The sequence below is a fragment of the Diadema antillarum genome, unplaced genomic scaffold, assembly GCF_040938485.1.
Source record: "Diadema antillarum isolate AM-2024a unplaced genomic scaffold, OU_Dant_1.0 scf00000119, whole genome shotgun sequence".
Taxonomy (NCBI): domain Eukaryota; kingdom Metazoa; phylum Echinodermata; class Echinoidea; order Diadematoida; family Diadematidae; genus Diadema; species Diadema antillarum.
The window spans coordinates 1,677,631-1,703,730 of NW_027271008.1; the positions used below are offsets into that span (position 1 = coordinate 1,677,631).

Genomic DNA, 26,100 nt, shown 5'->3' on the forward strand with positions numbered 1-26,100 from the left:
GTAATTACTACTCCCACGTGATGAAAGACAATGGACAGTGCATGATGGAAATGACGATTTTGCAGACAACATACACTAGCGACGCATTTTGTGCATATTATGTGTGTTCTTCCACACAACGTCAACATACCCTCAGCAATAATACAAACTTCATCAGCACTTGCTGTCAGCAATAAAATACATCATTAAAAAAACACACACAGAGATTAATTCTACTGTGTATATACTTCATCTTGCCCTAGTCTAATCATTGTAATTAGTGTTTTATGTAACAACATACAGAGAAAGGGAAGAACATCTAATTTTGTCAGCCGTCTCTGCATAAGCATGAAACTGTTTCTCCACGAAGTAATATAGCACATGACTTCCGGACGATATCGCTGGAGTTGTTGTTGGTGTTTTCTTTTAAACTTGGTCATGAAAAAAACTTCGTTAATCGTCGCCAAACTGTGGAAAGTGCGATAGAGGGAAGAGTGGGGAGAACAGGGACAAGGTAATTATGTGTGACACAGGCAAGTACAGGTGTGTAGTGTGTACCATGGGATGCAAAGTGCGACGCGCACTCCTCGCACTGCACTTCACGCATTTTGACCGTGCCCTTGGAAGAACGTGACGGGGACACAGGGCACCGAGCCTTATACTGATGAGTATTTCTCGACTTTCTCTCTCTCTCTCGTTTTAAGGGACAAGACAAAGTAGAACATAACATTACTATAAAGTCCTGAAGTCACGCATATATATGTTCTTACATAATTATGTGCATATGTAGGGGTACAGACTTTAGCGGTGGCCCAGGGCCACTGAAAATGATGTCAGGCCACCAAATTTCCAAAATTCTTTCATTTAGTCACCCGTTCGGCCGCCAAAAGTCCAAATGATTTCTATATTTCCTTTTATTTCGGGCCACTACCTTTCTTTTTCTGGCGACCAAAATTTTGAACTCATAGATTTTAGTGGCCCGAAGGTAGTGTCGGTTTTGCAGCTGACGTTTTGAGTACAAAACATTTCAGGTGGGGGTATCTCTGTCTAGTTTGCTTCTAAGATTCTTCTACATTTTCTTATCAACATCCGCCTTAAATCCTAAGGACGAAACATAATCTCGTACCTGAAGCATTAGATTTGAAGCATTCTCAAGATTTTAGCCGAAGGGGGTGAAATGGAAATCGTTATTGCGAAAGGTGCCATATCCCGACAAGGGGACACCGCGTGAAACTCGAGCTGAAGGAATGGTGGTCAATCTGAATCGATCTGCCCAAATTCGACGTGAAAGAGGTTAACCCGACCCGCCGTGGTCATCACGTGGAACTGAACCCTCTGAAGTTCACGCTTTAAAGGAAGAATCCCTTAAACAGCGCGGAGCATCATTATATAACAAAATAAGAATCATTCTACATGATAATTTCTCTCTATTTAATCTGATTTCATTTCAGTTTATATCATGTTTATATTGTCATTTTCATTTTCAACAAAAAAAAATTGTTAATATATAAATATACAAAATCATATTCGAAATATGTCAAAATATATAGTATATAAGAACAATATTATGATGACAGTTTCTGTCTGATAACATCGCTGATAAAAAGATAAAAGATGTGACACCGTATAGTGGTCATTGGCTCTTGCGTCTGTGACGAAATAAGGGATAGATAATTATTATGCAGATATGCAAATTACGGATAGATGAATATTAGGCAGATAATAGGTGCCATTTCTCAAGCTTTGTTACAAACATTCACACTCTCGCTTGCACTTATGATTAGTGGCTAGCAAATGATAAATACGTTTACTTGTTTGTTATGCTTCTTTTGTTATGTTATGGGATCTCTTCTCGCACTTCTTTTCCACAGTTTATATCTATATGAAGAGTATAGATACCAGGCTATAGTGATTATAATTGGAGCAATAATAAAGATAAACATATTACAAGTGACGTAACTGATTGTGGTATTGTGATATTATGATGAGTAATGTCTGTATGATCGATAATCCTAAGGGATAATGTATAAAACTGCTGCCCAGCTCGAAAGACTGCTACGTAAAATGTAATGCGAAGGACGTTAGGTGAATAACTGATATAAATTTTTTGTCTAAATCGTATCATTATATCATATCGTTAATATTGCAATGATAACAACTGTTCATCCGCTCACAGCATGTGGTTTATCTGATCTCCAAACCTGCATTAGAGAAGAATTTGCTATATCCCCAAGTATTTTTGCCTTCTTTTTTTTTCTCTCCCTCTCTGTTTTGGTCGTTTGTTGCACCCGTGCTCCTCATCTTAATCTTTACACTCGATTTTAATACTGAGACCTGCGCTCAACAAGCTTGCTTTTACGTAGGTTCCATCATATTTCTTTCAGATTAATACTTTCATAGATTGACCACCATGTTCTAGATATGTTTGCAATATTCTATTGTGCTTCTTAGCTGTACATAATGTATCATTTTATTTTGGTATACTTGATGTCTTTTTCACTGAGATATATGAAAATGAATTGAAATTGAAAAATGAAAATTGAAAATTTTCTTCTGCTTTTTTGAATGTAGTACATTCATTATTATTGACCACAAACATGTATTAAGTATAGATTATTATTTACGCAACTGCATTGTTTTCATAATCAGCGTCTTGCTATACACAATAAGTTACGCTTAAACCTTTGACTATTTCGCAAGTGGTGCATTCTAATCACTGATTGAATGTATTCATTCGAAATAAGATATCTCCTGTATGAAGGCCGTGTTTCAAGCATAAAGTATATAGGATGACTGCTATGACCACGCTCAAGCATTAGGACACACATTACTACAATAGAGTGCTCCTTTCTCAGTGGTTCTATGATCATACTATGTTGAATTGCTTGTACAGTTGTAAGCGTCAATGTCCTGATGTACTACTATTGAGCACCTTCATGGGGCCCTCAGACACCTGAAGTAGAGTTTGTGATAGAAAATCTGCCATGCATGCTGTTTAGCTGCATTGATAACTGCCAGCAGTATTTTCTAGAGGTTTTTTTATCCTCAAGTACTACGACGTTTATGAGAAATCAAGACGTCTCATCTTTTCTGATGTAACATTTCAAAAATGAAGACGGAAAAGCGGTACAAGAAACAAATAACGTGCCACACACACATACACACACACGTTGTGATAATAGCGATGTATGAAATGTGCACATGAATAAAGTCATATCATTTGTGTATGTGTGTGTGTGTGTATGTGTGAGTGTGTGCGTGTACTTCTGTGTATTTAATGTGTGCATCTTGCATTGTGGAAATGTGTATGTGCATTTGTATTCATAAACATGATTGTTTTGCAAGAATTCCCGACTGACTGTCATTTCATCCGTTCCTGCATGGATGGATGGCATTACGTTTAAATATATTCGATACTTTCTGATGGGAATTCGCTTATCGTTTGGGAGGAGGAATGCAGAACGAATTTTACATTAGGCATAGCAGGACGATCAGTAACAGTCATGATAAATCCAAATGGTGTCATATAATAGTCTCATCAGAAGTCGTTCTCGAACAAGGACTGCATCAAAATCGCGTTCAGGTGTATCGCTTTAGTTTCCGTAACTATAATAGCATGTGTAGCACTTTCGTCAAGAGAGGGGGAGACCTAATAGGTACTAATATAGTTACACGCAAATTGTACCCCATTTTAGCACTTTAACTGATTAAAATTTAGCGCCGTACTTCTTACATCTAAATGAATATATAGACGGAAAAGAAAGATTATCGCCATGGAATGAGAGAGCCCCCCCCCCCCCCCCCCCGAGTCAAAGGATCACGGAAACTATATCTACTCCAGACGAAATTAACAGAAATGTGATAATGCAAAGCGAGGCCTGCCACACAAAGGCCGCGGTCTCACCTGTGGAGAAGTCATGAAAATGCAACACCAGTGTGCACTTTCGAATGTCAAGGCTGAATTTCGAACCGCCACATGCACATTTATAGTAGATAGTCAATTTCTTCAAGATCTTTCCTGACAATTCGAAATTTTCTCCCCCCAAAAGACAGCCGCGTGTTTCAATGGATTATCTTGAAATCTTATCCTGATGAAAGTCGAGCTTTTTTCCGGGACGCTACGTGTAAGGACACGGTCATTGTAACTGAGAGCTCTCGCTGGCAGGGGAAAAAAAAATCGTGACTTGATCTCGGGAAACACTTGATCCTCCTACGGGCTCCGATAATTGGCTGAAAATCGGACAGGGCGCCACTCACGCCGCATTGGTGTTATTCCGTTACGCCAAGGTGTTTGTGTGGGTGTTTGCGAGGGCGTAGGTGTGTGGGGGTTAAGGGTGTGCGCACGGTGAAAATAAGGAGGGGTGGGGTTAAGGGAAATTACGATTGTCTGCATATTGAATGAACGCGTGCATTTCTGTCGAAGGGGAGTCTTGAGGGTATAGTGCAAATTGAATTCAAGATTTCCTAGTAATCAGGAACACTTCAAATTTGGATTGAAATAGTAATCTGAATAAATCACTGTTTGAGCACGAAACATCCGCCATCGAATTATATTAAGTATCATGTCTTTGATGGAACAAATATATTTGCATTAAAGAGAAGTGGTTAGATGGAATCTCGTTCACCAAATTGTAACATAAAAGTGCACACTTTCACTCTGCGCTCCTTGTAAAAGACCCCCAGAGGGAAAAGCCTGTTCAGAAGACTACGGCTTTCTTGCAGAACTCACAATGCAGAATTACCGCGGCGCGAACTATCGATCAACCAGCACGTGGTATCGATTTGTATCTAGCGGTATCGAAGGTGATACTTTCCCCATGGTTGATGTGAACTCGCTTTTAACATTTGGCTCTTTCTCCTTTTTATGTACAGTTGGTTTAGTTTGGGATTGGACGACACTCTGGTGTTACCTAGTGTGCTCTTTTATAGAGAACAGTGTTGTGTTTTCACAATGTAACTTTAATATCTCAAGGGATATGATTTTTCTGTTAAATTTACCCACGTGTTCAGTGTGCAAGATGATTCTATAGGTTTCTTCTGATCAAAAAGAAGAAAAGTCTTTTAAGAATGTATGCTTGATTGCGCGCAATTTACATAATAACATCATTTACTTGATTGCTCTGAGTAAATCGAATGATTGACCAATCAGTAAGGGTGATGAAGATAATGTTGTTGGTAATAAGCACAAGAGCCGTAGATAGGCAGGATACCTTTAATGGTCTGTGATGTAAAGACTATACATGGATGTCAGTAATCACGTATCCGATTGAAATATCATCATCATTTAGCATCTCGCTCTCCTCCAAGATCGTCTGGGACGCTTTAATATCGATCTGCCGGGAGTTTCCTCAACCGTGATTTGATCATTATCTATGATATTCCTATTATGCTTTCATTAACGTCAATCGAAATTTGCTCCGCGCTCTCCCGCGCTCTCTCCCCGCCAAACACACTCTGCCAATATGCTCCAAAATGACGTTCTTGTGTGTTATGTGTTTTTTCAATCTCGAAAAGGCAGCGCTGGCGTCATTGATTGCGGTGACAGTGCTGCGGGGATCGAGTTATGTAGATGTTATTAGATCATTGTGGATACACTTAATCTAGTAGAAAAGAGGTTAGGCAAATACAGCGGTTACGTTATTGGTCTTACTGGAAGGGGTGACAGTGACTTTTAAAGGGTACGAATGGCTTGCGACATGAAAACAGACATTCAAGGAGGAAACGAGGCTTCAAGAGGGATTCGATAGAACTCGGGGAGCAGTAATAAAAAGTGGTCAGCGCAGAATGCTTTGAGGCTCATAACAGCACGAAGTCTCAATACATGAACACAGTGATCTTCATGGTGTATGCCCATGTGCAAGTTGTGGAAACTGTAAAGCGTTTTATTGGTATAACATTATCAGGATTTGAAACGAAACAGTATATTACCAGTTTAAAACAGTATATGTAAATCTATGTGCACACCTGCTAGTTGTTTATATCCGTGGGGAAAATTTTGACATTTTGTAGTGCAGAAGGCAGATACATTCAAAATAAACTCCTTTTTTTGTTTGTTTGAAATACGAGGTTGATAAGATTAACTAATTCCCCTTTTTATATAACTTTCATCATCGTATTATTTATTACAATTTTAAGGGGCGACAGATATGTGTATCACTTTATTTGACTCCTTTCTATCGTATTCTTCTAGTGAACATTAATCGCTTTCATCTTCAAGGACGTGAACTCTTTAACCCTCAAAGACATTGACGAACACAAAAACAATCATTGAGTAAGACTGATGATATCCGTTCTAGACTCGCATGACCTGCTATGATCACAGTTTAACACATTGGGTTGTGACACAAAACTCGAATTCTCACCTACAACAAAGCGACGGGCGGCTATTCGAAGGCATTATTGGGTCAACCTCCTGCAAAAGGCATCTTGAGCGATGAAATTTTAATCATAATTTCTCGACTGAACGTCATGAGACCAATGGCGGGATAGTGGCCCGTCTGACTGAGAGGAGTACACGGAGCTAAATCCATGGCGGATGACCTCAAGTTATCTACGTTTGAAGCTGTGATCCAGTATTTTTTATGTTGACATTGATGGCTCCTCAGCATCCTCCAACAAAGGGTTACAGTTCGTTATTCTAGAGGTTTATCATTCCTAAGGTTCGTAATTCTGAGAATAAACATAATACGGTTCGATATTCTGAAGGTTCATGAATCCGAAAACAAAATAAGGTTCATAATTCCGAAGATTGGACTTTTAAAAAAAATGGATTAACGAATTTTACGTCATTTTGGGACAAAAGAAACTTCGGAATAACGAATATTATTTTATTTTCGGATTAACGAAGCTTCGAAATAACGAACCTTATACTATTTTCGGATTAACAAAACTTCAGAATAACGCCTCGAATGTTTAGATTAGCAAACCATATTTCATATTCGGATTAGCGATCATCCAGATGATTTCATACGGAATTGTATGTTTCGGAATTATACGAACCTTCAGAATAACGAATCTCACTTCATTTTCGGATTAACGAACCTCCGAAATAACGAACATCATCCATCTGCCATGATCAAGCACACTGTCCCTGAGTCAGTGGGAGTGCTGTCAGCAAGGACAATGTCTAGCTACGAGGTGGTCTTTAAAGCAAAGTCACTACTGAATAGAAACCTCTGAAAATGTATATCTTCACAAAGCAAGGTAAATCAAATTACACACACAACACAATTTCGTTAAAAAGTATAAAATATTTTTGCTATGTTTAGCATCCCTCAAACTTCAGATATTTATCTCTGTGTTTTCTGGGCACAACTCGTACTAAACCTAATAAAGTACCTGCCTTCTTCTTATTTCACCAATCATTCCAAACATGGAAACTAATGAATTCATGTATTTCTTGATTGAATAATTGATTATCTTTATAGTAAATGAAAACAACCAAATATATTAATTCAGTTTGGTTTGCTTTTACTTTTCACTCATTACGTTACAGATATCTCTTTGAGTTTATAATTTGAATACAATCGTATAAATATAGTTTATAATTTTATACACATATGATAGAAATTATTGAAGAAAAAAAAATGACCCGCATTCCCTGTTTATACATATCATCTGATACATTGATATTATCAAATGTTTACCTTACAGCCAATACTTCACAATAAACATCATAATAAAGAGTCGAAATGTATAACCTCTAAGATGAAGTCATTCCCTGGGTCTTCACTGGATCTCCAAACTTCAGGAATTATGGAATTATTCCGTTGATTGATTTAGATCTCAGTTATAGTGTCACCCTTTAGGTTTGTTCTTATCTTTTTTTTTTCAATGCCGTGGATGACCTCAAAATCGTACTGAAAATTCACACTTAAACATGTTGGATTAATAACGTAATCCATGATATCGCCTAGTTATATGTGAAAGCATTTTCCATGCGGTTTCTGGCATTTGCAATCACACGGAAATTTGTATTCAAACCTGAATAATAATGATAATCATCTAGAGCTTGCTTCATCAAATATCAATGCAGATCATTCAAATCCAATTACAGTAAAGGTATGAAGACCAAAAAAAAAGTCTTTAAGGAGAGTAACGAAGTTATGCTGGTTTCCAAATGAGTATTGCTCGTATTTTTCTGATTCATCTTGATATAATGCAATCATATAAGATTATTAATGAACTGATATCAAAGCTTGCGCGCGTATTCAGTTTAGATGTGGTGAATTCTCCGAAAATGTTTCGAATTGTTCGCACGATTGTACCGAGGGAATCATCTGGTCATACCCGTTACGGTTTGAGCAAGCGCAAACAGCAGGCCTATAGGAAAGAGCTCATTTTATACACCTATTATCGAATTGACTCTTTCACGATTTGCATGGCCTATTGTGCTTTATTTTTTTTTTAACGATGAAAGCAATGCATAATTAATGACGACAATGCGGGCCGAACAAGCATTTGGCGAGCGAGGCGAAATGAATGTGTGACGAACATCTTCTTGTGAATCATGGAACTTGCAGGCAATCCCATTAAAAACCCTTCCAGCATGCACGACGTACTGTTATTAGGATCCATTCATAAACACGTTGATTTCCCTCGGGGTCCACACAAGAGAAACTGGTACATTTAGATGCACACTTTAGATTCATCTGTTGTCATATTCCTACACCTCGATTTCTTTCAAGTTTTCGCATATAGATTTGTGAATTAGCATTCAGCTGAAAAACAAGTCATCAGAAGGTCACATCGAAATCCAACGTGACATGATTCATTTCTATAAGAATTCTGATATCATCAGTTTACACAGTTGCCAAACTATCTGTGACATGCGTTCACTCTCCTATTAAATGCTGTCTTCGCAAACACACACACACACACACACACACCAACACACACATCCCAAACGGAAAATGCAAACTTTTGTTGGACATGTCCTTGGGTTTCAGTGCGTATATACGTGCTGGCTTTATTCAAAGTTTCATTTAAAGGGACATTCCAGATGATTTTCATAATTTCACATCATGTAGTACATAAATCGACAACTCCATGTATAGGTTTGTGGAATTTATTGTGGTGCTTGAGCAGAGAAACAATACTTTGAAAAACCTTAAACAAATTACACTGAACAAGGATGATGACATAGGAGGTTCACATATTTCAGAAATGTAGCAGTGTAATTCCATTACAATACCGCTTGCTTGCGAGTTCACCTGTGTATAATCTATGCATGCCTTCTTCTTTTGTTCTGCTTCCTTGAGCCCCAACTCATGCATTCTTATGGTGACTCTGCCATGTCATCATCCTTGTTCATTGCAATTTGTTCTAAATTTTGAAAAAATATTCTCATTCTTCATCCCAATTATCACGAATTCAGAAAGTCTGTCCTCACTATAACTAATTTATAGTTGTTCAAATGTAAAAATCTGAAAATCATCCAGAGGTCTCCTTTAATTTGTGTTTAGACGTGCGTTGGTAATATTAATGACCAAGAAACTGTCAGGGAAGACGCCGAGGAAAAACTGAAAATCAACGAAATCGAGAGACCATGCGTGAAAATCACAAAGCATAAACTTATCTTTCATTAATAATATAAGATCAGAAATTATTTCTATTTGTCGCCTGTTTGATATAATTTGGCTTATTATCATATCTTCCCTGACAGAAAGATATTTGAATTAAAGGCTTAACAAAAATATCGTGTTTATGGCGCATGTCAATTATAATCAGTGAAGTGATTAAAAATATCATTTCTCATTATTATGCTTGCGTGATTGTGTTCAACATCAAATTAGCAATGGTGTAAGCAATTTCCACTCAGGACTATACTCTGTTGCATTGATACCTTTTGTGTAAACAATTTGTCCATCACGGTGATTACACTATCTCATCAACTGCAATCTTCATAACTCATTACTATATAGGTATTCGTTTTGGTTTAAGAAAGGACAATAATTATTACGGCTTTGCAACAGTTCCATTGTTTGTTTGTCTATAGAGACCTGTTAGGGGTTATTTTCCGAGATATCTGCATGTTAACAACGTTGGTGTGAATCGTGGCGCTGGAGTGCGCTTTAATCGATGTTCCTATGAAAGGAATATATCGCTGCACCATCTGTAGTAGAAAAGCGGTGACGATCACATGGGTGGATTTTTTTTTCGCATCACAATTCCAACACCGACTCAGATATAATGCAAAAAGAACATCAGAACAGGACAGACATTTTCATTGTTGTATAGGCCCACCGCGGTCGTTCTGGCTCACGTAACTACGCATGTAGTGCAGCGTACGGCTTCTGTCGCTGTCCAATGTTATCAATCATTAATATCATTATGTACCAAAATATCGACAGGTTAATATTAACAGAGCAAACAAGCGCTGCACCGAGGCGAAGGGACAAGGTACAATCTAACTGTCAGTCTATTATGCATTGCTGCAATAAAAACAAACATAAAAAATAGTAAAAATCTGACAACATATCAATATATTTCTTTTAAAAAAAGTATTTACATCTTGAGATCTGGCGTAAATGGAGCAAATTGTATAGACAACCAAATGATATATTTATGTGTGAATTATGATGAGATAATTTCTTTTACACTTATCATAAGGTCCTGACATCAAACAGTACATCGTGTAGGGATGCCTGCAGTACAATCATAGAAAAAAAAAAAACAGAAATGCAGACCGACAGGTCCACTTAATTTTCGACCGAAGAGGTACACACGGTCAGTGCTTGCACAAACAGCTTCCGAATCAAAACCGGCAACGGATACCACACGATGGTGTGTATACACATTAATATCATCTGTACACAAGAACGCATGCTATACACACACACGATCTCCCCGCCGCTGTCGCTGTGGCTTAATTTACACCATACCACTATTTTCGCAGAAACGCGAGAGACCCTCCCCATTTCATTGTACCTTTTGTGTGTCTATCAGCTGTAATCTTCGCGGGCAGGTTGACGACGAGACTGTATTCACACAGAAAACCCGAATCTTGAATGCAAAATTCCAATAATTTATGAGAAAATGGAAGTTAGATGATCTATGGTTTGGTTTTGATCCTGATTATTTGACCGTTTGTCTTGAAGCAAAACGCTATGTAAAAATCTTAACAGACATAATCTATCATAGCCAGGGAAGTTTCGTTTTTTCACGGTATAAAATTATTGTATATTGAAAATACACCCGCGTAGTCATAAACGGAGAATGTTGAACGATTATTATATCAATGTAGCTAACGTTCAATCCTTGAAGCGACTGGATACAACTTGCACAAGAAAAGATAACAAACTGACATCTTTGAAGCAAGACTAACAGAGAACATCGTCTCAGATTTATAGAAAATTGTCCTGTCCTCCCCCATCCGCTTCTGAAACGAAGTTATCACTCACACGCAATATTTGACACAGGTGGAGTAAACATGCGATTGTTTCTTCGTGCAATAGGTCATTTCAGATATCCGGTTTAACCTGGTTTGCTTAGCGCAGTAGCTATACGTCATGATTCTTACTTAAAAAGAGGTATCCAGGAGGATTTCATCCAACTGTACATAATACTTGATGCATTCCGAAGCTTGAAATCAAGTGTGCGTGCATTATGGCTTAACAAGAACTATACTTGTTGCGAAGGCAGGGAAGACTCCGCTATGCCAAACCGTCTTCTTTGATTTATGGGTAGAATTTTGAATTGGCAGTAAACCGTTCCACAGCTTTCGATCTTGGACATACGAAGAGAAACAGATTTATTCAACATTACTTTCGAGGTCTTGCTCGTGCAAATCATAAACAGCCTTAAGTGTCATTAGAGAGGGAATACTGGATTTCTTTTTTTTTTTCAAGCCATATCAGAGAGGAGTACAATTTTCAAATAAGCTACGTGCTCTTCATATCCTCCGGTGACTACAGATAGTATTTTGCATTCCTTCTAGAGTATTATATTTCTCTCTTTTTTCCTCACTGTGTCAGTGAAAATGAAGCAACTTTGCTTTTTATGGTGTCCAACCAATATTCACATACTCAGTTGACTCGTCTGACTACCTGTAGTGGTCTTCTACCTTGTAGTGAACTTCCTTTCGGCTTCCACGCATCGAATTCCCGCCACACGTATACACGATTATACACACACATACACACACACACACACACACACACACACATACATACACACACACACCCTCACGCGGGCATACAGGTTCAATTCTTGGAAGATATGTTGTCGCTATGGCAACAGTAATGGCGCTCCCGCAAGAAGTGACATTTAGCTTCGTGCGAGACAAGCGGGAAGAATTTTTGATGCACCGAGCCATAAATCCATCGGAACACGTGGTAGCAGTATATGCCGATTGTCAGAATGTGAAGAACGAAATTGGAGCCCGTGTCATCACGTAGATGCACATAAAGCAGAACATTTCGGAAGAAAACGCTAAAATATCCGCAAAACTACTATCATCGAGGATGGCATTTGACACAAAATTTGTCTTCCATATTTGCACTTGTAGCTTTTTCACCGGGCTCGTGCCGTTTTCCCGGAGAAAGGAGCGTCTTCACTTGCTGATGTTTTTTTTCACATTCGTATCAGGCTCAACAGGTCAAATTATTGTATACGCCATGCTCCGATGAACCTGTGCTCGGCGCTAAAACGACTGAAGAGACTCTGTGTTTGTGCAAAAAAAACCCGCTATCAGGATATGTGTTGACGTGCATTCACACACTCACACCACACACGCACATATACAATATCATACGGATACAATTATAATCCTATATGGAAAATGCAAATCAATCAAATAGAGAAATTATGTAAATTGTATGCTGATATATTATTACGTGTGTGTTTGTGTGTGTATGTACATAATTATGTCAATTATATCGGATTTTTCTCTTTAGCGAAACAATATTTCAGGACTCTTCGCGAGTAAGTCGTCGTGCATCCAGTTTCCCTTGCTTTACTATAACAGACAGGGAAAACGGTACATCCCGTTAGGAAAGAAATTAAATTCATCATTTTATCATTTATTTTTGCAGATGTTTGTCTTTACAAATCAAACGAAGAGAAGAGTAAGCAAGAACGCGCTAAAAGAAAGGGAAATGATGCACTGCAAATCAGCAAGAAAAAATATATAAATTCACCTGGTGCCCCTGCTGGAAAGAACACAGTGTCCCTCAGTTTGAAACACAGTGTGAAATGCAGTGTGAACACAGTGTGAAATGTAGTGTGAATACATTGTGAACAGTGTGAAATCTCTTCACACCGTTAAATTCGAGCGTTTTAACATTGTGAACACATTAAGTTCTCAAGCTGAAACAGAACATAACTATGTGAACACTCTGAAAAAGTACACCACAGTGTGAAATTATCTTCACACTGTTAAATTCGAGTGTTTTCACAAAGTCGACTATGTGAATACACTGCGGGACACTGTGTTCTTTCCAGATGACTTTAGGAAGAGGAAACTATTTTGAACCATCCGAATGTAGCTTTGATCACCTTTGTCGTCAGTTTGGATACCTTAAACTAGCTTTCTTGTTCAACTCGATTTAGCACCACCAACTGATGAGGCTTGTTATTCCGAAGGTTTACTGTTCCGAAGGTTCGACATTCCGAAAATGAAATAAGGCTCCTTGATCCGAAAATGAAAAGAAAGTGCGTACCAACAATTCGACCAGTCGGAATTACGAACCTTATTTTGTTTCCGGATTAACGAACCTTCGGGATAAGGAACCTTGTTGTTGTTTTTTTCTTTTCTTTTCGGATTAACAGACCATCGGAATAACGAACCATATTCTATTTTCGGATTATAACGAACTTCGGAAAAACGGCCTGTAAACCCCACCAGCATGCTATTTTCAGGGCTGCCAATATGTTCACATCAAGATGGGGGGGGGGGGGCGTTTCATCAACGAGTTCGTCGGAGGTTTTCACCGACAAATTTGCTATCAGCCAATCAGACGCAAGGATTTCAGTAGCTTTTAACAGTTGTCAATGTAAATCACTGACAAAAAGTTTCATGAAACGGTCCCCAGGGGGGTGTTTCATCAACGTTTGTCAGCGCTGACAATTTCAGCAAAGTCCTTGGTTTTGACTGGATGAGATGCTCTGGTCACTGACTGTTACTATGTTGATTGTCAGCGCTGACAACTTGTCAGCGCTGACAAACGTTGATGAAACACCCCCCAGGAAGATTCAAGAAAATTTCAGGTAGATGCTTGTGAGTTACATGCATCTACAACCTATCGATAGGCAAAACTATTTCGAAAATCGGGGAGGTTTACCATCACTTTGTCAGGACATGAAAAGATGTTTACTATTTCAGGGAGTCACTTGCGAGTACAGTGTGTACTTTTTGTCTTTATGTAAAGAAAAAGGCAGTTATTGACGTCTTTATTGTAGGGTAGGTACATCCCTAATAGCTTTAAAGATAATAATCATTGTCATCATAGTGTGACAAGAAAGCACGATTGTCACGTACCAAAGAGAACATTATTGTGACGTGGCGGTACATCAGCTATATGCTCACTCAGTTTCCCCATCGATGTATTGCTTTCCGTTCACCGTTGTCATTCCCATGGGCTCTTTGTTCTCATGTTTTTCTTAAAAGTTGCTGGTTAAATGTTATAAAGACGCAAACATACATAATTCCACATACAAAAGAAACTCACATTGCAGTAACTTGACTTGCAGGTGTTTTTCGCGGAAAGAGCGATTTTCATCTCAAAGAAGATAATATCTCGTAACAGCACTCCCTACGAGGATGTTTTTTGTAAAGCTGTAAACTTTAACGACGATAAGGATCTGCTATATATGGCTATGCACACTCGCTTGTTGGGTGCACATAGAATTAAGAGAAAAACAAGCAAACTACAACAACACGGATGTCGATGATGACAATGATATAGTACAATATCAACAACATCAACGCTATTACTCCCGGACCCTGATTCTGCACCGTCCTCCCACTCTCACTACCTTTACCACCCCAAGGGTGTTATGACGAAAGTAGCAATAATGATAACAATAATGATATTATTACGACGTATGACGACAACAATGCTCACCTTTCTCAACCCACATCACTGACGCAGAGCAGAAAAACATAAATGTTTTTCAAAGCATTTAAATCCTCCGGGACAAAACCTCGGTTAAGACAACAATTGACACAGTTCTGACAGACCTGAAGTATTACCAACGGCTCATTAGCTCCATAGGTTTAGATAGAATGTTTGCCTTCAAAATGCTACAACTTGTTAAGTATCAAATTACGATTCTCAAGCGAATGTATACCATAGTGCGATCTCTATCATTTGGTTAGAAACCGGTGAATTGAGATGGAGAACTCTCATTAGAGTTAAGTAGGTTTTTCGCTTGCCTGTTCCCCACAGTACCCTAAAAGAGTTTTATGATAAAGGTAAAAGAAGACAAAAAAAAAGATTTCAATCACAGCAGTATATCTTATATGAATGACGTGTGTTTATATGTTTGCAATGAAAATATGTCGTATATCTTTCAAATTATTAAAGATGAATTTGCCAAACTGAAGTGGTGGTTCATAAATCCGAAATGATGTTCCATTCGGACTATATCTTACCCCACAGTGCCAATGAACTGAAAGTTCTACCTTTTTTGACAGTGTTTATCGTTTCTTGAGTACCACAAAACAGATAGATTCTCAAAGCAGACACCCTGACCTTGAGGCAGAGACAACCAATGAGTTTCTATCCCTCTAGAGATGATGCGTTAGTTCTCCCATCATGGGTTCTACCGGTAGGCTTGGAATTATTCCCTCATTGTCAACGACCTTCACGTAAATTGAGAAAATGTGATGTCATAGGAGTACTCGTCACCTGAAAATTTTCTGGCCGCCGAACGGTAATTCCGAAGAAAGGCTGATGTGACAGTCAGCTACTGCAGCTTGCGAGTATTTGGCTGTTGAACTGGTCTTTGCTGATATACCCTCCGCGCTTTATCAAACAAGGACGACCACCGACATGTATCCGTAATCATCAAACAAGCAGAAGTACAAAAAACACAGGTCTGTGAGATTATAAACCTCCATAATATATTTGTACGTATATGTTATATATATCCTCTTTTTCCCGAAAGATCATTCAAGTGCATATCCTATAAATATTGTAGCTGGAATAGGTTTTCATATCAATACCTTTTACAGACTCGAAACGGAAACAGAAAACGGAAACAGTAAAGTCATGAATCAATTGCAGCAATTTGGCTCGTGATCAAACCTACATGTTACAAAGTTGTAAAGTAAGTTCATCTCCAGAATGCAAAACTTTCCGCAGGCATATCATGGAAAAAAAATTATTGCGCGCAAGCATTGACAGCAACGCTTTAACTTTCTTTTCCTTTTAATTGCACGCGCGCACCTCCACACGTGCATATATATATATATATATATATATGAAACTTAAAAGCTACAAACACGTAAAGATAGACTCGTACTTACAATGACACATTATCGATAAAGTCTGTTGGAAAAATGATGAATGCTGATTGAATGAACTGGTTATAATAGAGTAGAGGAGGATACTGGAGGCGTCAGGAAAACCGGCTTTGGAAAAACACATGACATTACAGGTGCAAAAGCTTAAATATTTTTCTAATTTGTTTCTTACCTCTATTCAATTCCGAAGCAGTTGTCAAAACGTTGGCCCGAGCAATGATGAGGATCACGGATGTTTTCTATGAAAACACTGTTATAATGATTTTTATGAGCATCGATAGGTGTGAGCTTGATACTTATGAACCATAATATTCTGAATGAATGAAAATGAAGAACTAATGCGATATCCCTCTGACAATAATTGCATCCCCCTGTCGATTGCCGGGATGTTTTCCGAGAACAAGAAAGCACTGAATTCAGTTCTGTTTTAGTCCGACAAGAAATTCCCCTGTTTTCAATCACGCAGACGAAAACATATTAAAAGGATGCTGATGAAAAAAGAGAAAAATTATTACTCCAGCTGAAAACGGACAAGAAAGACGACCACAGTAGCAAAAGATCTCGACGATAAAAACCGCGACTTCGTGTGTGCCAACACGTTCCGTTCAATAGTACCTGAACTCTGTGCGGGGAAATCGGTGCGAGGGATCTCTAGCCTTCATACACGCGTGCAACATATTCCCTGTGTACCGGATCGAAACAAATTAGTATTGACGTCATGAGTCCCACACGTGACGATGTCCAATCAAACTTGTAGATTTGCCCCTCCGTTGAGCGCATGCGCAAGGCGATCTTTTTTCATGGCTATGGCACGCGCCGGGCAGTATCTATGAATGATGCATTGTAAGACCTGTCAATCATGGTGGAGATTGAATGGTTGTAATAGTCCGGCTTCTCGGGCATGTGCTGCTCTCCCTCTAAATTCAATTCGCTTTTCCCATGTGCTTTTAGTTTCAGAATTATATAATTGAGTAGGGGAATTCCTTCCGTTTAAGCTTTCAAATTAAGCATGAACATTATATCAAAACTAACAAGACATCACTCACAAACTCACATACACGCGCGCGAGCGGAAGGCGGAAATACACATCCCTTTTGCTTTGAGGAAATATCATAGAACATAATAGAGTTTTATCCTTGGTAAAATATTGGAAATAAAGCAGTCTTATCATGACTTCGTTACCAAACCCTTTTGCCCACAACACCTTAGTATGCTGAAGCCAACGTGTAAAGATTTTAGACTTATGTCATATTTCATGAAAGTATAATATCACTTCCTATTTCGATTCCCTGTACAAAAGCAAGACATTGATATATTTGCGATGTGGTATAGCTACACTACAGGCATTGAGTAATTTGCAATGAATCAAGGGACATTTCCCGGGCACGCCCCTCTTTGGTCATTGACTGAAAATGATCCAAAACATTATTTTTTGTTTCTTCAAGGGGAATTCCCTGCCTTGAATTAAAAGATTGTCAGCAGAAGATATTATGTCATCACATAGACACGCATAGAATGATCAAAGTGCTGTGCTTTTCCTATTCTTTTTATGACGCTCAGACACTGACACGCTTACCACTGACATAAACTCATTACTTAAAATGACTATAAATACATACATCGCTTTTTACGATATTGACGCTTTCATAATACTAAATATGCATATAATATCTTTAATACAAATATTAACTATGCACTTGGATATACCTATTGCAATAATTTTTGATGACATAAAACACTGATAATTATCGGTATTTCTTGGTCTTGGTCTTTCTTTTATTCGTCAGCTTCCTTTTAATCCATGCCTTTTGTTTTGTGGCGCATTTCAGACGAAAAAAAAAATGAATAGAATTACAGTTAGCTCAAAAGATACCCTAAATGAGCTTACCAAGTCATTGCCTTTAAGTGCACACACACACCATTACACGCACGCACACACACACACACACACACACACACACACAAAGCCAAAACCAAGAAGATACGAATGTGTTCAGGCGAAAAGTTGACCTTTATTCTACAAGCAGGAAAGATGCGAGTTTTTATTTTCTAAATGCGGTGCTATTGAATTCTATTTTTGCCTTTTCTTCATCGTTATATCACTTTAAGTCTCGTGTTGCTACGGGTTTGAGACACATTGGGGGAATATTCTTTAAAGGGAGTATCAACCTTGGTGCCCACAGATCGCTTACCCTGTTTGAACAGAATGTTGATATCTCACCCGCCTAAAGATATCATATAGGCTGGTGGTATGAGTTCCTCGTGAATCGAAATATAGAGATGATATCTTTTCTCTCTTTTCCTTTCTCTCGCACTGTATCAGGACGACATAAAAAGAGGGGGTTGGCGCTATAACAGTATACACCATATATGCCAATGCAGATAGCACTATATTTACATGAACCACTTATCTGTATACTCCGGTGATAATGCCATCACGGAGACAGTATGCCATTGTGTGTGTGGTGTGTGTGTGTGTAGTAGTAGTGTACGTGTGTATGTGTGTGAGTGTGTGTGTGTGTGTGTGTGCGTGTGTGTGTGTGTGTGTGTGCGTGCGCACGTGTGTTGTTATCTTCCGTGTTTAAAGATGATGTGCTATATATTTACCACTACAATCTATCATCACCATCTGCCCATATGGCCGCAGGAAACTTATTTCCCAGTGTGAAACATCTGCAGGCACGGACGAAAGACGGAAGATCAGTACACAAGCACGCTCACGCTCACACCAACACAAAGAATCAATCAAAAGAATTCTTAACAGTTTTGGCACATTACTTCCTGTATTGAATTTGTACACTCCTCAAAACAGAAAAAAAAATATATATATATATCACCCTCCTTGGCACTTTTCAAGAAAATGGCTCCAATAAACGCGAAGCAAGTGAAAAGAATAATCACAGTGAGCTAAATCGCATCTTCATTATGAAGTCTTCCTGTTTCTTCTTCTTCCCTTTAGTTTTTATATCGTGATAGAATGCGATATATCCCTAGTTAGTCTCTTTAAAAAGAGTTCATATGTAGCGTTATATTATATTGTGATATCATGTAACGTCGAATCTATGTGTTCTGAAATTTTGTTCACAAGTCATTCGTTCTGTACGTTTTACTTCAATAAAGTGTTTACGTTGAATAGTTAATGTTCTGTTTAAAAAAAAAATATTGTTACATGTTTGAACTTGAATTTGATGTGATATTATCCGGAAAATGCAAGTAGTGATGACATAACCTACCAACTGCGAAATATTGTTAGAAATGGGAAGAAAAATCAAGTCAGAAGACACTGGTAGGAAGACAATAATCAACCACAGAGCTCTGTCTCTATATACATGAGCACTGCAGCGTTCCGCCATATCGTAACGACCTTGCCCTCCATTGTTTCGCCCTGGATGGTCATAGAATGTAGCGACGAGTTGTTTTTTTTTTTTCTCTCTCCCTCTCCTGTAAAGTCATGGATTGTACGAGATTGTTGGATCATATCATCATCATCTTCTGGTACTTGGCCCACTTTCGATCTCAGTCGAACAATTCATCTCAATACTGTGATAAATCTGTTCGTGTATACAGACAGAGAAAAAACACACACAAACACACTTACAGATAAAGATATATATATATATATATATATATATATATATATATATATATATATATATATACATATATATACATTCTGTCATGAATATGCATTTGTACAAAGTGGGTGTGGTCTGTTCGACCCACGTGGAGAAAGAGATGGATCGAGACTGGGACGATGGCGCGTGAGGCGAGGGGAGAATAAAGTTTGATATCATGGTGGTGGTGATTTGTTTTGTTGTCAGAATGTGTGACGTGTTGCTGTGCCACCAGTATTTCCCTCTCATCCGCAATAATGATGATGATGACGATGTTGGTAATAATAACAATAATGATGATGATGATAATAATAATAATAATAGTAATAATAATAATAATAATAATAATGATAATAACAACACTAATAATAATAATAATAATAATAATAATAATAATAACAATAACGATTATATATATATATATATATATATATATATATATATACATACATACATAAACGTAAATGCACACGAGCAAAAAACAAGTAAACAAACGAACGAAACAACATGGCAGACAGTAAATGCAAAACCCGAAACTGCAAAGCAAACCAAACTGTATGTTTATGATCAGGATATATAAATAGCATTAGAACCTTGGCACTTGACAGTGAAGCATAACAAACCAGGAAGCCTTACGAATAGCGGTGAAAAAAAATACAAGCAACAAGATGTGTTCCTCAATAAATACGAATTAGCACGCAAGCGAAGGCGAAACTGTGGACTCGCAAACGCAATACAGTAGTTTTCAGCAAGACACGGACACAGTTACATCATAGTTTCGTTGATGTTCTTATAAAATGAAAAAAAAAATGAAAAGGTAGGCAACAAATCTGATCAGAGATTTAGCTTGCTGTGATGTTGTCCTACAAAAATAATTCTCGCAACAAATTCAATTCAAATGTACGTTTAGCAGCTAAAGGCTTGCTATCAAAATGGTATAGTGCCGAAAAACACAGGGGATAGATAGATAGTGGTAAAGATGGGAACGATAGGAGAAGATCGAAAGAGAGCGAGAGAGAAAGCGTTGTTCTTATCATCAGTGGCGCGTGCTGAGTGCATTACCAAAGCATTTTCCAATGATGCGGCTGATTTTAAGGACAAGTTAACAAAAACACCAAACAAGCAAATGGCAAGATTTCGCCCGCGGAGGGAGAGTGAAATGCTTTGTGGCTCCCATTGATTGCTGGCTATCGCTCATTGCACCTTCGGTTGTGACGTCTCAACACACTGACCTCTCGCTCTATAGTGGAAATCTGCACGCGTCGCTCGGAAAGCACGGCTGTTTCTTTGATTTTTCTTGAGTTTAGTCAGTCCATTTAGTCATCCGCGCCTTGGAAATAATAATTATTAATAGAAAAAAAAAAAACCCGGAATGGCCACAGCAAATGAACATCAGGTGCAGCGCCTTCATCGTGATTTCCGCCGCAGGAGAATATGATATCTAACTTCCTCACCACTTAAAGGACAACAGGTTTTAGCTCTCCTTCGCAATAAGTCGAGTCTCCTGTTTTGAAATCATTTATACTGACTTCCCGTTTGATAACTCAATCAGAGAAAATTGTTTCCATTGCTCTCTATTTTGTTCTCTGGTTTAAAAAATGCATACTTTAAATACAATACTACGAGTCATCTTGTATAGTATATAGATCACTCGTTTCCATCCCTATTTTCACTTTTGTCACCAGTGCAAAGTATGCGTTGTCTCTCCCGTTATTTGGTACATTCATATGTATATATTTTGTACCATACTTACATGACTTCTTATAAATTGTTAAACAATATAGTTTATCAAATGTATACTTTGTATTATGTATGACATTTTGTTGGATGGAAATAAGCTATAATTGAATGGAATTGAAAAATAATATTCAAACGTTGTCTAGTTAACCTAGCATAAATTATGTCTTTTTATTGTTTGTGCTATGAATATTTACTCAAATCGACAATGTAAATGTGGTTGTTATTACGATTATTATCATTAATTTCATTACAGTTATCGTTGTTATACTTATGATAACTTGTCTCATTATTCTGACAATTGTTGTTGTAATCATGATAATCAGTGTCCATTTTGGGGGGTAAAAATACGACGCTATTATCATTATTACTGTTATTGTAGCTAACGTTTGTATTATTCCTTACTACCTTGATAATCAGTATCAATTCACTGTCATATTACTAACGCTATTATTTTTTTAATATTCAATAGCGCATAAACATGCGTTCATATCAATGGGCATTAGGGCTATTCACAAGAGTGGTTACTTCAACTTTATAAACCATGGAAGCATTCCATAGCTTCACGATATAACTTATGCTCGGATAATCTATTTTATCTGTAAAGTGCAATACAATTCCATGTTCATCTTGGCTTCGATAAAGAAGTAATGTCAAATGAAAATTTCAAATTCATTGAAATGAGATAGAAAAAGAAATGCTATTAAGAATGTTCTGGTGGGACTAGAGACTTGTGCATGTTTACTTGAGACATGGAGTATAGCGATTTATGGTATATGACAATTGAAAATCTGGTTACAACCAATATTTTTTTTTAATGAAACCATTGTAATCTAGAAATCATCAAACTATATAGAAATGAATGAATACGAAGCATCAGTTGCCATAATTGATCAAAACCACAAATGGCTATCGGCGGAAGCTCGGTAGTCTGGTGGATATTACCCCTGACGAGCAATCAGGAGGGTGTGGGTTCAAATCAAACCCAAATACGTAAAAATACCCATGATTTTGGAACAATTGCTATTACTAAAGAATTGATTTCATGATAGTTATTTGTTTGCATCGAGGAAGAGCAATTAGTCATTTATGTTGCAATACAAATAACTCGAGGGGGTAAAAGTACGAAAAATCATTAATTTGAATGGGAATTGTAAGTTGTTGTTTTTTTTAGTTCTATGACTTGGTTACTTAATTTCAATTTTAAGGAAACTTCTTAGTTTGATTTTCCTTGTCTATATTTGATGATTCGGAGCAAGACGTTAAAATTCAATCAAACAATATGACAATATAAAAATAGTCAAAGGATTTTAAACGAAATTTAATATATTATCTACACCTCTGTTTTCTTCTATTGCGTTGAAATTCATATATGTTTAATCATCTATTGAAATGAACAGGATTTACAACATTATTCCTAAAACAGCTGCTTGACATCGTAACGTTATGAAAACCTGTGTGTTTAAGGCGATCCAGTATAGAATGTTTTGCATTAGGGACAGACAGTATACTTAAGGCGATTGACGTCTAAGATTAAAATTCTGCATTCACGTATGACGTGATCCTTCCATATTCATTTTGCTCTTTCCTTTACCTCGTCAATTATCCTGTATGACAGGGATTATATAACCCATTGAACATTTCTACTGGTCTTCTAGGTTCATACAAAGCATTCTCTTGAACGGAAGATAATCCAGCGCAAGCCTCTTGCGAGAGACTGTGACGAATGATAGTGGTATGGCAGCTGTAATTTCAGAATTTCGGAAAGCGTGCCTTTCATCCTCTTGCTCAAGAGCAGTTGTGGTTTAATCACCATGAGACTTTGTGCAGGATAGTAATTGTCTAGTTGGTTAATCTTACTGTGAAATGAAACTATTGAGGTTTCATAACATAAACAAATATATGCAATATAACGTAAATACCACATATTAGATTCAATCAAATTGTTGTAAATACATGAGGAGAGTTCGTTTATTCATAAATTTGATTATGTGGGCCAACTGTATATATACATGATTATGTGCAGATATATTCCACACAATAATGTGGAATTCATGAGTATAGATGACTTTACATTTGATATGCGTTGCATTACATTACAAACAAAATACACAACATACATAAATATATAATCGTAACATGCACACACGTATAGATGTATATGTACACACAAACACTCACACACACACATACACGCACACATTTATATTTATATATGTACACGTATGATGGAATTTATGAGTATGGTGCGTTTAGTCATCTAGTTAATTATGTATTGTTAACTTAGGGTGCAATTGATCACAAGTGAGAATGAATGCAAAATGGAAATCCTTCCTTAGATCTCATTAGACACCATGCGTACTGGAGTAAAAACCGAATTGAGATTGCGCTATCAGCAGTAGATAAGGAAGTACTTTCGCTTTCAATTTGTTTTGTAGACATCCCTGATAATTATAACCAATCATTAACGACCTATATAATCATAATCTTTGAATTGTAGTCATTGAAATATCAAAGCAGAGATACATGTGTACTTACAATATACAATTTGAATTTTAAAGCTCACTGCCTTATATACCCATTACATTAACGGTGAATTGTGTGGCTGTGATTCAATGTATTCGCCAAAATTGCATTCTTCATTACATATTATACACGATGTGGCACGAATAGGTTGTAAAACGTCGAGAAGAAACAAGTATCGAGAGTGACCTTCCAAGATGGCCACTCTGAATGCCACACACCAATCGTGTACTATAATGGACTTTTATAGCCTTGAACATAGCCTAGGGCTATCTCTCACGACCTGACAATTTCCCCTCCTCGAGCCCCAAGTGGGTAGGTACATTTCAAGCCGGCGCACTGGTGCGCACCATCTCCCGGTCTCGGGGGACCGTGTCTCGCTCGCCCCTCTTGGCTTGGTCAATCCCTTACCGGAACTCATCCCTAACTGCAACTTGAGTCCTCCTAGACCCACCCACGTTACCTTATCTTCTCCTTTTTAGCCCCTCCCTCCCACACCATCCCTCCCACCATACCCAACTGTAAATATCCATTCCACGAGTAAGACATTTATGAGGGGATTACTCAAAATCTTCAAAAAGCCGTCTTAGGCATGCATATGATATTACATGCAAGTATAATTTCCTGTACGACTAGACAGCATCAGAGTATGTCGTGAATAAATCAGAAAAAAAAAAGAAAGACAAGCACTTTTCGACAATAGCTATAACTCTGTTTCTTTCAGTCTTTAGTAGATAACATCTTACATAAAGTAATTGATATAGTTGATTTCTCAACAGTAGGGGCACACCAAATACTCACTATTCTCAAAGATAAGGATACATTTCAATCGCCAAACGGTTATCCTTTTCGAACGACACATAAACAGGGGTTATGCCGTCTCACACAATGTCAGTTCTGCAACAATTTTGATGATATCAGACCTAAAAGTGATTTAGACATTAAGTGTGATGAGATCGTCATACAGGATACAGCTAAACTAGTAGCCGGCAAATTACAGTGGTTTCAAAACGTAAAACTTTCACATGCCTCACAGCAACACGTACAACGATTCACATATTGAATTATCCTTCCCCTTATTACTTCACTGAATTTGATGCGCCGATTTAGGGCCATTGTATTGATTATCACTGTCAATTATACTACTTTCATGATACAGCATGCTAACTTCTGATATTAATTTTGATTGCTCAAAGACTAACGAGATTGAGAAATTACATTGTACAGAAAATGGGAAATTTTCTTGGACATAATGGAAAATAATTATTACCATTGCCTTTTTTCAGTAATAGTGAAATTGACAACTGGAAACTCAGCAATATCAATTAATTCTCCTTTTTTTTTTTTGGAGGGGGGACAACAATACAAGATACCTTTTTATTGATGTAATACTTTGGAGAAGCAAGGTTAAAAGTGTTGTCGAGAGTAGCACAATGGTTTTGATGGGGACACGAGACGAAGGCATATAATGAGTTGAAATACGGTGCCAGGTAATCTTGGCAAATGCATTTTCACGATTAAAGAATTCTGAAAGGTGAAATTAAACATCTCGTGGAATATTCAACGATTTTTGCAAAATATTGAAGGTCTACAAAGACCTCCGTTTCCATCTGCCGCATTCCATGCACAGTGGCAGTCATCATCGCCAAATACAGACGCCTCTTCTTGCAGCCTTGGCATTAATACAATGGGTCTATAACTGACACTGCAATCTCCGAATAGTACAATATCTTCTTGCAGCTATTATTTCCACGCTGTTGCGCATGCGTCTTCATCAGG

The 26,100-nt window shown here is 37.7% G+C and overlaps 1 protein-coding gene across 2 annotated transcripts in view; it reads right to left on the minus strand.

Moving 5' to 3' along the window:
- LOC139720000 (uncharacterized) overlaps positions 1-26,100 on the minus strand; it is a 64,800-nt gene that overhangs the window by 25,659 nt on the left and 13,041 nt on the right. The window contains exon 1 of one of the 2 annotated variants that reach the window (XM_071631376.1): positions 16,620-17,025. The exons of the other annotated variant lie outside the window; for it this stretch is intronic. The gene's annotated coding sequence lies outside the window, so the exon portion shown is untranslated. Of the gene's footprint in view, positions 1-16,619; positions 17,026-26,100 lie in introns of those variants that run through there. 2 annotated transcript variants of the gene reach the window in all.